The 15763-nt window shown below is 36.3% G+C and overlaps 1 pseudogene; it reads left to right on the top strand.

Annotated features, from left to right (window-relative positions):
* Nucleotides 1-767: 767 nt before the first annotated feature.
* LOC122726346 lies at nucleotides 768-958 on the top strand (annotated as a pseudogene).
* The last annotated feature ends 14805 nt before the right edge of the window (nucleotides 959-15763 follow it).

Raw genomic sequence — 15763 nt, 5'->3', positions numbered from 1 at the left:
ATAACAATAGATGAGACCAAAAGCAACAATTTACACAAATAAAACTGAAGAAAAAATAACTTGTAATAGAAATGAACAAGCAATAAATTTGTATTTAGGACAAAGTAACAGGTTTTCATGATAAACAAAGATGAAGTTGGAATCCAAGAAGATAAAGTAAAAGGAAGAATTTTGAGGATGCATTCAAGGACCTTATTAGATAAAAATCTCTTGAATGTTAAGAACAGGTAATATTATACAGGTAATGAGATTGAGGGAATACATACCAACAAAGAGAAAGTCTAAATATGATTTATAAAGCATGTCATCACTAACTACAATATTATACAAAGAAAAACAGAAAGCTTTCAAGAAAGAAAAAAGGAGACTACACTTTGTAAAATGCTAATAAGCGTAGCATCAGAATTTTTTTTAAATCAAAGTTGGAAAAATACATTAACATTTCAAAAAAAGTATTGTAGCCCCAAATTACATATCTGGCATACATTAACATATTGTTTAAAAACAGAATTCACCTCAAAGATAGAGAAGCAATAGATGAATTTATCAATACAAATCCATAGCCACAGGGAAAAAAAAAAAACACCAACGGTGGAAGAGGAAATCCAAACTGGCTGAATGTTGTGATTAAAAATAATATTGACACACATCCCGTCATCCTCCTTGAGCTGCCGCTGGACCAGGAAGAAGCAAGGTCAGTAGGGAGAAAATGACTCAGCAGTCATCTCTTCCTCCTCTGCGGTCACTGCGGAGCCCTCAGCAGCGCCATGTTTGGGCAGAGCTTGCGCAGGTTCTCCACCTCCTTGGTTCGAGGAGCCACTATGAGGAGGGCCCAGGGAATAGCCTGCCCTTTTCAATACAAAACAAATGGCGGTTGCTGGCAATGGTAACTGTGTACTTTGCTTCTGGATTTGCTGCCCCTTTCTATATATTAAGACATCAGATGCTTAAGAAATAAGATTCTCCTATACAGGAATCAGATTTAAAGAACAAGAACCACCTGTAAAAGCAGTTCAGAAGAATGGAGTAAGCAAGCTATTTACCATAATAGATGTCTTTATAAATAAACCTATTAAATGAATGTTTTGGAGTCATCTTTATTGAATATACTGGGTCATATGTTAATTTGACAATTTTGCTGTCAGTCATATCTAAAGTAATGTCTGCTGTAGACTGTATTCACTTGTTCAATAATTGTTACTGCCAAGGTGGGTGACTTGGGCTCAAAATTCAGTAACAGCATTATTCATGCAGAATTATAACTGGCTATTCACGGATTTTTTTTTAATGAATGAAGACACTATCATATACATTGCCTCTGAGCATTTAACTAAATTTTATAGCGGAATTGCTACATATTTGAAAAACTGAAACTGTGTGTCCCTGACTAAGGTATCAAAAAGTGCTTAATCAGCAATTTGTTGTTTAACTTATACAGTGTTTTCCACAAACACTGCAGTCCCCCATTTAAAATCATTCAGTATCCACCCTACCTTCTTGTTTTGCATATGACAAAATTTAAGTTCCCTTGCTTGATAATTCAGTTATTTCCATAACCTGGTAACCTCACCAACATTTCAACTTAGCTACTGCTACCTTCCCTCTACTAACCTATGTCTCAGAATAAACTTATCTTTTCACCAAAAAAATAATAATAGTAATAATTCTTTAAAAAATACTTAAAGCAGGGCAGCTAGATGGCGCAGTGGATAGAGCACCTGCCCTGGAGTCAGGAGGACCTGAGTTCAAATCCGGCCTCAGACACTTAACACTTACTAGCTGTGTGGCCTTGGGCAAGTCACTTAACCCCAATTGCCTCACTTAAAAATAAATAAGTAAGGGGCAGCTAGATGGCGCAGTGGATAGAGCACCGGCCTTGGAGTCAGGAGTACCTGAGTTCAAATCCAGCCTCAGACACTTAACACTTACTAGCTGTGTGACCCTGGGCAAGTCACTTAACCCCAATTGCCTCACTAAAAATAAATAAATAAATAAATAAATAAATAAATAAATAAATAAATAAATAAATAAATAAATAAATGAATGAATGAATGAATGAATGAATGAATGAATGAATGAATAAATAAATGAATAAATAAATAAATAAATAAATAAATGAATGAATAAATAAATAAATGAATAAATAAGTAAGTAAGTAAATAAATGAATGAATGAATGAATGAATGAATGAATGAATAAATAAATAAATAAATAATACTTAAAGCTTCTTTGTGTGTATAGGTAAATGTAGGTGGTATGAGTTGCATAGGGAGTCATTCTCACGTAAAATTTTACCTACAAGTATAAAGGTACATTGGTTGTCCTTTCTTATACTATGCTTGTCATAACCGTAGGGGACAGGAAGCTATATGTAAACCAGTAAGGGATCCGAAAGGTACTCATGTCATAATTTGGTTAATGACCCCTCTCTTCTCAGGCCTTTGACTCACAAGTTTATTCTTCTACCTAGATCAAGCTTAGGACCACTATAATACAAAGTGAGCAAATGCTAGAAAGATCACACTAAAAATAGTTACAAAGAAAGAATGTCATATTCTTTACTTCTAATTGACATAATATTTGTAATTCTATAAATAGCAACAAAATGTGAAAAAATATTGGAGGGATTAACACTGGGAACAAAGAGGTCAAAATGTCACAATTTGATAAAGACAGAGTGTCTAATAAAACTATTTTAAAAACAATAATTAATAGAGAATAAGTGAATTTGACAAAAGTGTAGAATACATTATTATTCCTCTAAAATTTGCATTCTTATTTTTCAGCAAAAAAAGGTCCAGAAAACAATATAAAAAGTAAATTTAGGCAGCTAGGTGGTACAGTGGATAAAGCACTGGCCCTGGATTCAGGAGGACCTGAGTTCAAATCCGGCCTCAGACACTTAACACTTACTAGCTGTGTGACCCTGGGCAAGTCACTTAACCCCAATTGCCTCACCAAAAAAAAAAAAAAGAAAAGAAAAGAAAAAAAAAGTAAATTTAATTATAATTACTAAAACCAACTATTAAATATTTGAGAATTAACATACTTCTAAATACTCATGACTCAAATAAGCTAAAAAATAACTAATATGACTATAAAACCATAAAATAACTATAAAATCATAATAACTAAAAGCAAAGCAACTAACAACTTCTTGCTTTGCCTTAATGATATGTGTGTATCTATTGCCTCCATGAGGGTGTAATTCTATTTTGCAGTGACTAACATAATGGAGCTGTCAGTTATGGTGAAAATGCTAAGAAATTTATAGGGAAAGATTTACTCCCTTCAATTCATTAAATTTCCATTTACTTTGAATTCATAAGAATTTAAGTGACTCTTTATCAGGCCCTGTGCTACGTACTGAGGATAGAAAGACAAAAATGAGACTCTGTCCTTAAGAAGCTTATATTCCACTGGTAGGATACACGATGTTCATACTGTGGGAAAACTTTATTTCATAATTTGAACCCAGCCCTTCATGGCTGAGAGACCAGCCATGTTGCTTAGAGACCAGATTTTTTAAATGCTTAATGCATGACTCCAGGTTATGCTAACCCCCCAAACCTTTCAGGGATCTGAAGATTGATGCAAGGAATGTGAGGTATTTTCTCCCTATATACTATACATCTCAAGCAACTTATGTGTTTTATTTTAAAACTGCTTCTGTACTGGTCAATAAGCTATTATTTATCTCTTCCTTTGTTTGAACTTTCTATAATGTAAAGCTTTTAGGCACTTAAGGAGAGGAGACCACTGCATTTTTAGCTCTCTCCCTCTGTACCTGACTTAATAAACTTAAATTGTTTCAGTTCTGTGTTTAATTATTGGCCAAGATAAGTAATCAATAGTAAGTTAATACAGAGTATATATTTTTAAATGTGACAGGTGTATCTATATTTGAGTATAATACTCAGTGATATATACTATATTTCTACTAAACTCTGTAGTGGACACAGTCTCAATAAGTTTATGTGCTGTCTTCCATAAGCCTGCAATAGAGCAGTGTGTCACTATATTAATTATCCAGTGAGGGAGTGGAATATCTTAGCTGTCTATCAGCTAGTGCTCTATTTAAGCCACCAACCAGCTAGCCTGGTTCAAGTCATTCAAGAATGCATGTGTGAAAGAAATTTCTACTCCACTGAGCAGCTGAGTAGTTAAACCACATACAGATCAGGTTCTTAATTTAAGCAAGGGAATGATATGAAATGGTGCTCTGAAGATATCAAAAATTCAGAATCTCTGGCTACAAGGCCATGCTGCATATTGAATCAACATCCTCTGGAGAGGTCTATCCAGTCAAAGCATCTCCTATGTCATTCACAGGATATAGGCTTTCAACATACTGTGGCCACATGGCTTATTAAACATAGTGAAAATAAAAGGAAATGAAATAGCAAAGCATAGAACCTTCCATCCATCTGTCTCACAAAACTGTTTAATTACCCTCCCCTTTCGTCAGTATAGTCAGGGGATTTCTGAACTGCACTCACACATAATGGAGAGGGAATAAGTGGAAAGGTTTGTATGTTCAGAAACTCATCATAGAGTCTTATAAAAGACCCTAGAAAGACAAAGAAAAACTAGGGCAAGGGAAGAGCCCCTTTACTTCCCACCCCTTACCGTGAACTTCTCAATCAGAGAGATTTTCAGTACTTATCAATCACGGGCACCACCGTGATTGTTGTCATTTGGGTCTCTAGACACCACAGATTTGGGGAGAATAAGTCTTTTTGCTTAGCTCTGCCTCTTACAGTACCAATCCCTGGCAAACTGAGTCCAGAATCAGGGTGGAACTAACGATCAGCAGGCAACACTATGGACATCCGAAAGAATCAATCCTGTTAGAGCAGCTCTGTTTCAGGTACCTCTTAAGTCTGACAGAAAGGAAGCCTTTCTCCAGTGCTTAGCATAATACTTGAAACATAGTAGGCACTTAAATGCTCATTACCTGGGGGTGGGGGAGCGAATGGAGAAAGCAAAAAGAGGAAACTCAATATTAGCACTCCTTTGACCAAGGAGTTGTAATGGGTGCTGAAGAAATATTCTGACTCAGTGACTAAAGTGGCTTTTACTGTGTGTGTGTGTGTGTGTGTGTGTGTGTGTGTGTGTGTGTGTGTGTGTGTGTGTGTGTGTGTGTGTGTGAAAAAGAGAGAGAAAGAGCCAGGCAGACAGACAGAGAGAGACAGAGAAAGAGAGAGAGACAAAGAGAGAGAGTGAGACAGAAAGAGAGAGAGAGAGAGAGACTGACTTATAGAAAGGATTGATAGATGTAATTAAATCTGGACATCTGGGTGGGGGGATTCTCTGAAAAAAATGGGAGTTTTGGAGCAATAAGAGAGAAATTATTGGTTCATATTTTATGACTTTCTAAAAGCAGAGAAATACCAAAGACCCAGACTAAACCTGCAACAGTTCCTGTAGGAAAGAACTAGAGTTAACTCTTCTGAGACCAGTTACTTTAGGTACCTTCAGGGCTTTTCCCCTTCCAACACCAGTTTAAAGAAACACATCTCTCCCCGAAGCAGAGCTGAGGCCACTGATTAAAGAGAATTCCTCACCTGAAGAAGGGAATTGGAAATGAGTGGCATGGGCCACACACTTCTAGAAGTTCATAAATCTATCATATGAAGGGTCAGGTGTGCCCATGGGGAGTACCTGCTACTTCCCTGTCTGCTAGCATGGTGCCTTGTCTTTTGTGAGCACATGCTCTCCTAGAGTCCTGGTGAGATGGAACTAATGATCATGAGAAGCCAGACTCTCTCAGTGAGAAGGGAAAAGAGTGATTAATTGCATTATCACTCATTCTCTTTTTAACCAACATCATTAATATCACCACTACTACTAACTTGCAAGCAGGAGGGGAAATAATAATCATCCAAGTAGATAAGAGGACATGGTGTAGTGCAGCATAAATACAGATTATAAAAGCAATTTGAGGGAAGAGAGGCACCAACCACTGGGGGGTTCAGGAAAGACTTTATGAAGGTGGCTACACTTGAGCTGAGCCACAAAAGGAATGAGTGGTTTCAAGAAACAGGGGTGAAAAAAATAAAGAAAGTTTTCAAAAGAAACATTCTAAGTAAGATAGGCCAGTCTGGGTGGAATATAGGATGCATGAGAGATATTCATGTATGATCAGACTGGAAAGTTAGACTGGAGCCAGATTGCAAAGGGACTTCGGGGCTAAACGTAGGAGTTTATATTTAACATAGAGACAATAGAAAGCCACAGATGCTCTTCAGGAAGGGAGTGACAATGGTCAAACTCCTAGAGTTTGTAATAAAAGATTGGAAAACCTTGAATAATGTAGCATGTTCCTTAGACTTAAGAGCAAATTTCAAAGAGTTCAGAGAAAAATATAGGATACTGAAGAGTAAAATTCTATAGAGGAAGTTATCCCAGGAGGAATAGAAAACTCCAGAATTAAGTTCTGAAGACACAAAGGGGGAAAAATTACTGATGGGGAAGAAAAACATAAATCAATAGAAGAGGCTGATGGCAATGTACAGGGATCTCATCAATCATTAAAAGAGACGTACAGAAGATGGAAGCAAGTGCACATGACAGAGAATAAATACCAGAATGTGACACAGTCATGGCTGGAGCAAACCTTATGAGAAAAATTAAAGCCCCACCAAAAGTTCATCAGTTTGTATTTTATTACATTTGGGGGGAAAGGAGGATCAGAGACGTAAGGGGACTGCTTCTCAAAGTGGATGGGATGCCAATAAGTGACAACCAAGAGAAAGAATAACCATACATTCATTATTTTGCTTCTATTTTTTCCTGCCATTATCAATGACGCTTTGGATGGGAAAAATTAAAAAGGAAAATTGCTAAGAAGATGATAACTGCAGAATTGGAAAAAGAGTGAAGGTTACTCCAGTTTTCCAAAAAGGAAAGACAATAGACTGGAAACTATAGGCAACTGAGCTTGAATTTGATTGCTGGAAAAATTCTAGAATGGATCCTTAAAGAGAAAGGAAAGCAGTGATTCCAAAGAGCCAACCTGACTTCATCCAGAACAAGGCAGCCAGACAAACCTTATTTCTTCATGCTGACAGGGTTACATAAGTGGATGATAAGGGATTTCTAGAGATGTAGTTGTCCTAAGTTTTAGCAAAGTGTTTGATGATATACCTCATGCTGTTATCCCAAGGAATATGGGTTACATCATAGAGTAAATAGATAAATTTGGAACTGGTTGAATGTCTCAATTCAGAGAGTGGTTGTTCATGGTGCAATATCAGATTGGCAGGGCTGATAGAAGGAGTGCCCCCAAGGATTGGTACTTGGGCTTATGCCCTTATCATGGATAAGTGGTATAAATAGCATGCTTATCAACTGTGCGAATAATGCAAAACTGAAGGGGAATCCCTACCATATGGTTTGACCAAGTCACGATCTAGACAGTCTAGAACAAAGCTTCTTAACTTGTGGGTCACGACACCATACAGGATTGTGTAACTGAATGTGTGGGTGGCCAAAAATTTGGCAACAGGAAAAGGCTACGTATACCTATTTTATAAACCTATATACCCGGGATCCTGTAAAAATTTCTCTGGTGAAAAGGGATAACAAGTGAAAAAAGTTTAAGAAGCCCTGGGCTACAATACTAGGCTGAATGGCAAAAGATGATTTTTTTTTTCAGGGAAAAATGTAGACTTTCATTTGGGTTCCAAAACATTATGTTCTAAAACACAAAATAGAACAGGCATGGTTACACAGCAATTAACCTAAAACAGATTGGGAGTCTTAATGGACTGAAAGCTTAATGAGTCAGCCTTGCACTGGGGAATCCGGAAAAGCTCTTGTGATCAGTCTCAGGCTGCATTAATAGCATCAGAATTTCCAGAAATTGGGAGATCATGGTCCCTCCACACTCTGTCCTGCAACTGGAATATTGTGTTCAGTTCCCAGAATCACAGGTTAGGCAGACTACTGATAATATAGATTGGGTCTCAGGGTAGCAACCAGGATAGTGAAGCTCCTTACACCCATGTATTATCAAAACACCAATTTTAAGAAAGATAAATAAGAAAAAAGAGAAGAATAATTAGAAATTAAAGACTAAATACCTTAATCCTAAAGAAATTGGAGATCAAAGAACAAATCATAGAAATGGTAAATCATTTTGTTAAATAAAATGGCAATAATTAAAGAAATATAATTTTAAAAATAGGATAATCCAAAGCAGTACACAGGGGAAAATGTATCTCTAAATACTTTCATCATTAAAAGAGAGATAGAGGGGCAGCTAGGTGGCACAGTGGATAAAGTACCGGCCCTGGATTCAGGAGAACCTGAGTTCAAATCCGGCCTCAGACACTTGACACTTACTAGCTGTGTGACCCTGAGAAAGTCATTTAACCCTCATTGCCCCGCAAAAGAGAGAGAAAGAGAGAGACAGAGAGACAGAGACAGAGACAGAGACAGAGAGACAGAGAGACAGACAGAGACAGAGAGACAGAGACAGAGAGAGAGAGAGAGAAAAGTTCAATCTACTGGACAAAATACAAAAAAAATAGAAAATTAACATTAAAAAATTTCAACTAAATTCAAAACAATCCTGGACAAAATAGAAATTATGGACATTAAACAAAATGATTTTTTTAATGAAAGCAAAAAAAATAATCCAAAACATTTAATTAGTTAATAAACCTAAAATCTGTCTTAGGAGAGCTAAAAATAAAATAGACCTTGAGATAGTCTGCTTTTTTTAAAGAAAGTGAAAAATCAAATTACTAGTATCAAAAAAAAATGGAAGAGAACTTTCAACAAATGAACAAAAAATAAATTAAAAACTTGTTCATTATAAACAACAATAACAAAAATCCCTACAATTTACATAGAATGGATGAATATTTACAAAACTATGAAATGCCCAGATTAACAGAACAAGAAATAGAAAATTTAAATAACCCAATTTCACATAAATTTAACAAGCCATAAATGAACTCCTAAGGGAGTGAGGATGGGGGCAGATTATTTGGATTTACAAGGGAATTTTATCAAACGTTCAAAGAACAATTAATTCCAATGTTAAATAAACTTAAAAAAAAAAAGGAAAACAAGTAATTTGGCCAAATTCTTTCAATGACACAAATATGAACTTGATAACTAAGGTAGGAAAAGATGTAAAGTATGGGGCAGCTTAGGTGGTGCAGTGGATAGAGCACTGGCCCTGAAATTGGGAGGACCTGAGTTCAAATGTGACTTCAGACACTTATGAGCTGTGTGACTCTGGACAAGTCATTTAACCCCAATTTCCTTAAACATACAGGGCCTAGGTTCATGACTTTGCTTCACTTTAATCCAATTCACTGCAAGTCATACCATCACCCAGATGTCATGGTCCTTTTCAAGAATGAAGGACCGACACAACAACAAGGAAAAGATAAAATAGAAAAAGAAAACAAAAGATAGAGGTTCTTAACCTGGGACTCAAGTGCATAGATTTCACTGGGGTTGTGAGTGTGAATGGGGGAAAAAAACTTATCTTTATTTTCACTAAGAAAAATAGACACGGTGTCTATAGGAAACTGAGGCTGGGAGAGGTTAAGTGACTTGTCCAGGGTCACACATCCATAGTAAGTACCCGAGGCAATATTTGAACCTAAATCTTCTTAACTCTACATGCAGCGTTCTATCCACCTCCCCACCAAGATGTCTCACTAATATATTGTTGGTGGCATTGTGACTTGGTTCATCTCTTTTGAAAAGCAATTTGTAGGGCAGCTAGGTGGTGCAGTGGATAAAGCATCAGCCCTGGATTCAGGAAGACCTGAGTTCAAATTTGACCTCAGATACAACACTTACTAACTGTGTGACCCTGGGCAAGTCACTTAACCCTCACTACCCCACACCAAGAAAGAGAGAGAGAGAGAGAGAGAGAGAGAGAGAGAAAAGCAATGTGTAACTATCTTTCCAAAGTCACTAAACTGTGCATATACTTTGACCCAGCAAAACTATTTCTAAAGCTATACTCCAAACATCTCAAATAAAGTGGAAAAGGTCACATACATAGAAAAGTAACCAATCTATAGCAGCAAAGAAATGGAAACTAAGGGGGTGTTCATCAATTGAAGAAAAAATGGGCAGATTATGATCTAAGAATATAATGGAATATGATTGTACAAGGAATAAAGAAAGGGAAGCTTCCAGACAAACCTGGGAAGACTTGAAGTGAGTGACCAGAAACTGGAAAGCAATCACAACATTGTAAAGGAAGACAATGAAGAAGGACTTCAGAATTCCAATAAGTGCAATGATCAATCATAATGCTGGGGGACCAGTCTTCAAAAATACTACCTATCTTCCTCTGACAATGAGATGATGGACTAGAGGTGTGGAATGAGTCATGTTTTTAGATAAAGACTGAAAATGTGTTTGGCTTAACTATGAATATTGGATACAAGGTTTTTGTTTTTCTTTCTTCCACTGGATGAGGAAGTAAGGGAAGGAGAAAAGTAATAGGGTTATCAAAAATATTTTAAAATCTAAAAGTGCAAAAAGAGAGTCACTGAAGCATTTCAAAAATGGGAAGAAGCAAAAAGAAAGGAGGTCATTAGAAAACAGACAAGTACAACATCTTTGAAAATAACATGTTGAATTATTGAATACTTAGAGGAAAGAATAAGCTATATATGAAGAATCATGGCTGCACACACAGTCCCCAGGCTCTATTCTGTTTTGCAAATGGAAATGTCCATCCTATATGGTATTAAGTTCAGAATTTTAAAATTAAATTGCTTTATAAAAATAATCAAATATACAAGTGATATTTCTAAGTTTACAATAAAGACATGCTCAAGGAACAGGAACAGATAATTTTCAAAAGAAATAACAGAAATTGTTTGTAATCAAATGAAAAAATACTCAACCTCAGTAATAAACAAAGAGATGCAAATTGAAAAAACCTTTGTCTACCACCTCATACACATCAAATAAGCAAAAATAACTGAAAGAAATAAAGTTGAATACTGGCAGTGCTGTGTGAGAACAGGTACACTTATCCAAAGCTATATCAGGATTACAAACAAATCTTTTTCAAGAGCAATTTGGGAATTAGAGTAGAGGTGGTGAAATAATCTTACTCTCTGAGCCAATACAATAATTTAATTTAATCATTTTGTATATAGCCTAAAAATTTTAAAAATCATACAGTAACAGCAACAACAAAAAGCTACTATTTGAAAGATGTTTATTATGCCACTAAATGTAATTACAAAAATCTGGAAACCACCTAAATGCCAAGCCATGGGGGCTAAATAAATTGTGGCACATTCACGTGATGAAGTACTATAGTCCTGACTAATACTGACAGGTATGAGGAATACAAAGAAATTAGCAAGGCCTTTAGGAAATAAGACACGGTGAAAAAAAGTGAACTGGAAAAATGGAGCATATGCTACGGTAGGAAGGAAAATGAATGAAAACGAACAAAGAATCTAGACAGACTTGGAGGGGAGGACTGAAAATATGATATTCTGTGTCTTAAAATGATTTAACTGTAAGTACTTACTAAACATATTTAGTTGTTTGTATTATTGTTCAATGTTAGCTTTCAGATAAAATATTTAATAATTAAAACACGAATTTTAGCTCTCTATTTGTTTACCTTAAGTACCATGGCTGGTTGTAGCAATGCAGTACTAATGCACTCAGCTCTCTATCTAACTCGCAATCTCCTTCCCCTCAGTCTTCAGATAATGGGTACATTCTTTTTTTTTTTTTAATGGGTACATTCTTGAAAAGTTCCTCTGTACCACCCAAGGTTCCACCTTTGCTCTTCCTTGCCTCCATTATTCCCACCATGTTGACACTGAGACTGGATGCGGATGATTACATGTTTACAATGATTACAATTTTTAAAGTGCTAAGTCAGAGAGCATTATCAAAACAGCCTCACTGAGAGCCCTCCCCTACACTTTATGGAATTGTGCTAGAAAATGTAGAGTGTATAGGTGTAGTACTTTGCAAATAATGTCAAATTTTCTTAAATATTTTGATCAGTTTTGTTGAATTTTTTCCCTCTTCTTCCTCTTCCCTTTTATCTTAAAAAATCTTTTTTTCATAAAAGATAACTCTCTAGAATGGAAAAGGAGGAGAAATATAGTCAGTGTAAAAACAAAAATAAATCATGAAAATAGTTTTAAAATTCTCACTGCCCTTTCATTACTAACAGGGCTATTTCAATGGAATGATACAGTGACTATCTGCTGAATAACCCCAGTTTTTTCTTACACAACATTTCCTATGATTTTCTTAATATCCTTCAGAGTTAGAGAAAGGTAAGGGGTGGCATTGTGTAAAAAAAGCAATTCTCATACCATCTGTCTCAGAGGGGTGTGTTTTGTCAGCCTTAAAGTACTATAAAAAGGTGAGCTATTCATCAGACAATCCAATTTAGAGCTGAAAGACATTAAAGGTCATTAGTCCATACCCCTCGTTTTCCAGATGAGAAAACAGTCCCACTGAGAGTAAGTGACTGACTGACCCAAGGTCACCTTATAAATAAGTAGAACAGCTGAAACTTGAAACCAAGTTGATCTCTATATCCATGAACTTATGATGCTCTTGCCTCAATTTCACTGTCTCCAGAGCAGTCCAAAGGTCTAATAAAAAATAGAGCATCATTGAATCATAGACATTTCTAGCTGGTACATTTGGTACGTATTCAAATTAGTGGGAAATTGCTTGCCTCTGAGCCTACAAAGATAACTCACAGAGAGCAACCAGCAAAGAATTTTCTGATGATCCTGACACAAGAAATTGATTCCCCTTCCTCCTTCCAGAGTTGCAATTACCATCTCTTGTTCTTGTTTGTTTCAATAAAGAGAGAAGTGATACAATAGAATGCACAGGAATATGGTATTTTTGTAGGTTCTTTCTTCATTTCCTATGCTTTTTTTGGTAATCATGTCATTGGAATGTAAGGGAAACTGTGAACAGCCAGAAGAAGTTCAGATGGCATGACCAGTGCTGACCAGAAGCAACTGAAGCTTGGAAACTACAATCATTCCCATGTGCCAGAAAATTCCGGCAACCAGGGAAAATCAACGAAAGCTGGCAGGGTTCTAATCCTGGAACTGAGTCTGACTGAGGTCTAGCTCCAAGGAAGAAAGGAACCCAGAGATTCTGAGAATGTGAGTTACTATGAATCTAATTCAGGCAGTGAAGTTCAGAAAGTTGCTTTCCCTTCTGAGCCCAGGAGATGGGAAGTCAATGCCCTCTTCTAAGCAATCCTTTCCAACAGCAATGCACATGTGATATGGAGTAAAATCTAACATCCACCAGAAAAAAAGAATCAAAAAAGGAGAAAGTGAAGTTGCTGCCTTCCAAACTGACCACCTGAAAGAGCCTGAGGAGAGAAAGAACTCAGAAGATACATACATCTTCCCAATTTTGGCCCAGCTTGAATTCTATCCATCTTCAGTTTCCTAAATCTATGCATTGAGCAATCAGCTCTAGGAATAGCCTTTTGTTGTTCAGTCATTTCAGTCACATCTGACTCTTCATGGGGTTTTCTTGGCAAAGATACTGGAGTGGTTTGCCATTTCCTTCTCTAGTCCATCTGACAGATGAGGAAACTGAGGTAAATGGCATTAAGTGATTTGGCCAGAGTTACCCAGCCGGTAAGTGTTGGCCGGATTTGAACTCAGGAAGATGGAAAGATCATTCTTAGTTCCCATATAGATTATCGTCATGAAATTTTAGAGAGATAGGAAATAAGTCATTTGGGTCAGTAATTACTGATAATTTCTCATTCACTTTCTGTGTAGTGATAAGGCCTATTACTTGGTATTACCATTTCTTTCAGATCTCTTGAGAATATTGTGTCCCTCCAGCACTGTCCTTCCCTGTGTGGCCTTGATCTAAAGCAGCTGTCCTCATTTTTGTTCTCATTACTGCCACCTCTCCTTCCTCATACAGCTCTCCTGGGATTATAATATTAAGGGTCCAAATATGGTGGCTCTTCTTATCATTGATGGAGAAAAGATACTGGGTTGTAAAAATCTTACCAAATTTTTTCCCCATTTTTGTCTATTAATTTTCCATTTTTCATCCTTAAATGCCCTTGGGATAATGTGACTTTATTGAGTCTCTCACCATTCTTTCTGTAAATCTGTTTTTCTTTCCACTTTTTTCTGTTTTATAATCTTTCACTGTTCAGTCTTTTATCATGCTTCTCCAAGGTACTTTATAAACCACTTTATATTCTTAACTCATTTCTCCTTTTCTCTCCACTTTTCAAGGAGTTCAAGTATCTATTGGATGAGGCAGGTTCTAGGGTTTTTTGTCTCTTTATTATGAAAATTGATTTATATCACATAAAAATCCTTTGGAAAAGATGATATTTTATGTCTACATCCATTCTTTTATTCATTTTCTATTTCTCAGCATTAATACATTGTTTAAATAGGTCAAGTTAGAGTATCCTCACCTATATACTGTATCTTCTCATTTTCATTACCTCTAACATTACATTAATTTTTAATCTTTGCTCTTAAATGTTAATGGTTTTGGGGACAGCTAGGTGGCAAATTGGATAAAGCACTGGCCCTGGATTCAGGAGGACCTGAGTTCAAACCTGATCTCAAACTTACTAGCTGTGTGATCCTGGGCAAGTCACTTAACCCTCATTGCCCCACCAAAAAAAATTAAAATAAAATAAAATGTTAATGGTTTGATGGTATGCATCTAATTGAGAAATGACTACCACATCAATAACTAGTCATCTTCTGGATATTAGAATACAATTCATTTCATTTGCTATGATGTTACTGAGAGTTTGTCATGCCCTGCACGTCCCAGTTATCTTCTTGAGGAAAGGATTCATGATATGTAGGTGTGAGGCTTCTGTGATGTGTACACATCTTTGATCTCTCTCAATTCTTATTCTCAAAACATGTTTACCAACATCCAACATATTTTTCACTGACTTTCCATATGCCCACCTTTAAATTAAAATCAAGGGGATTTTTCCAGTCTTAATAGTATTTTTTACCCCAGTTACATGTAAAGATAGTTTTCAACACTCGTTTTTTATAAGAGTTTGAGTTCCAAACTTTTTCCTCTCCATTTCATCACCCCTCCCCAAAACAGCAACCAATATCATATAGGTTATATATGTACAGTCATGTTAAATATATTTCCATGTTAGTCATGTTGTGAAAGAAGAATCAGAACAAAAGGGAAAAACCTTAAGAAAGAAAAAAACAAAAAAGTAAAAATAGTGTACTGTGATCTGAATTCAGATTCCACAGTTCTTTTTCTGGATATGTATAGCATTTTCTATCATGTGTCTTTTGGAATTGTCTTGGATCATGGTATTACTGAGAAGAGCTAAGTATATCACAGCTGATTGTCACACGATGTTGCCATTACCATGTGCAATGTTCTCCTGATTCTGCTCATTTCACTCAGCATCAGTTAATTTATTTCCAGGTTTTCTGAAATCTGCCTGCTTGTCATTTCTTATAGCACAATAGCATTCCATTCCATTCATATCCCACAACTCGTTGAGCCATTCCCTAATGGATGGGTATTCCAATTCTTTGTCACCACAGAAAGAATTGCGATAAATATTTTTGAACATGTGGGTCCTTTTCCCTTTTTTATGATTTCTTTGGGATACAGATCTAGTAGTGATATTGCTGAGTCAAAGGGTATGTACCAGTTTTATAGCCCTCTGAGCATAGTATGAAATTGTTCTCCAGAATGATTGGATCAGTTTACAACTCCACTAACA

This window comes from Dromiciops gliroides, chromosome 4 (assembly GCF_019393635.1).
Source record: "Dromiciops gliroides isolate mDroGli1 chromosome 4, mDroGli1.pri, whole genome shotgun sequence".
NCBI lineage: Eukaryota > Metazoa > Chordata > Mammalia > Microbiotheria > Microbiotheriidae > Dromiciops > Dromiciops gliroides.
Note: the sequence above shows the minus strand (reverse complement) of the source record. Positions and strands in the feature narration are given on the sequence as shown.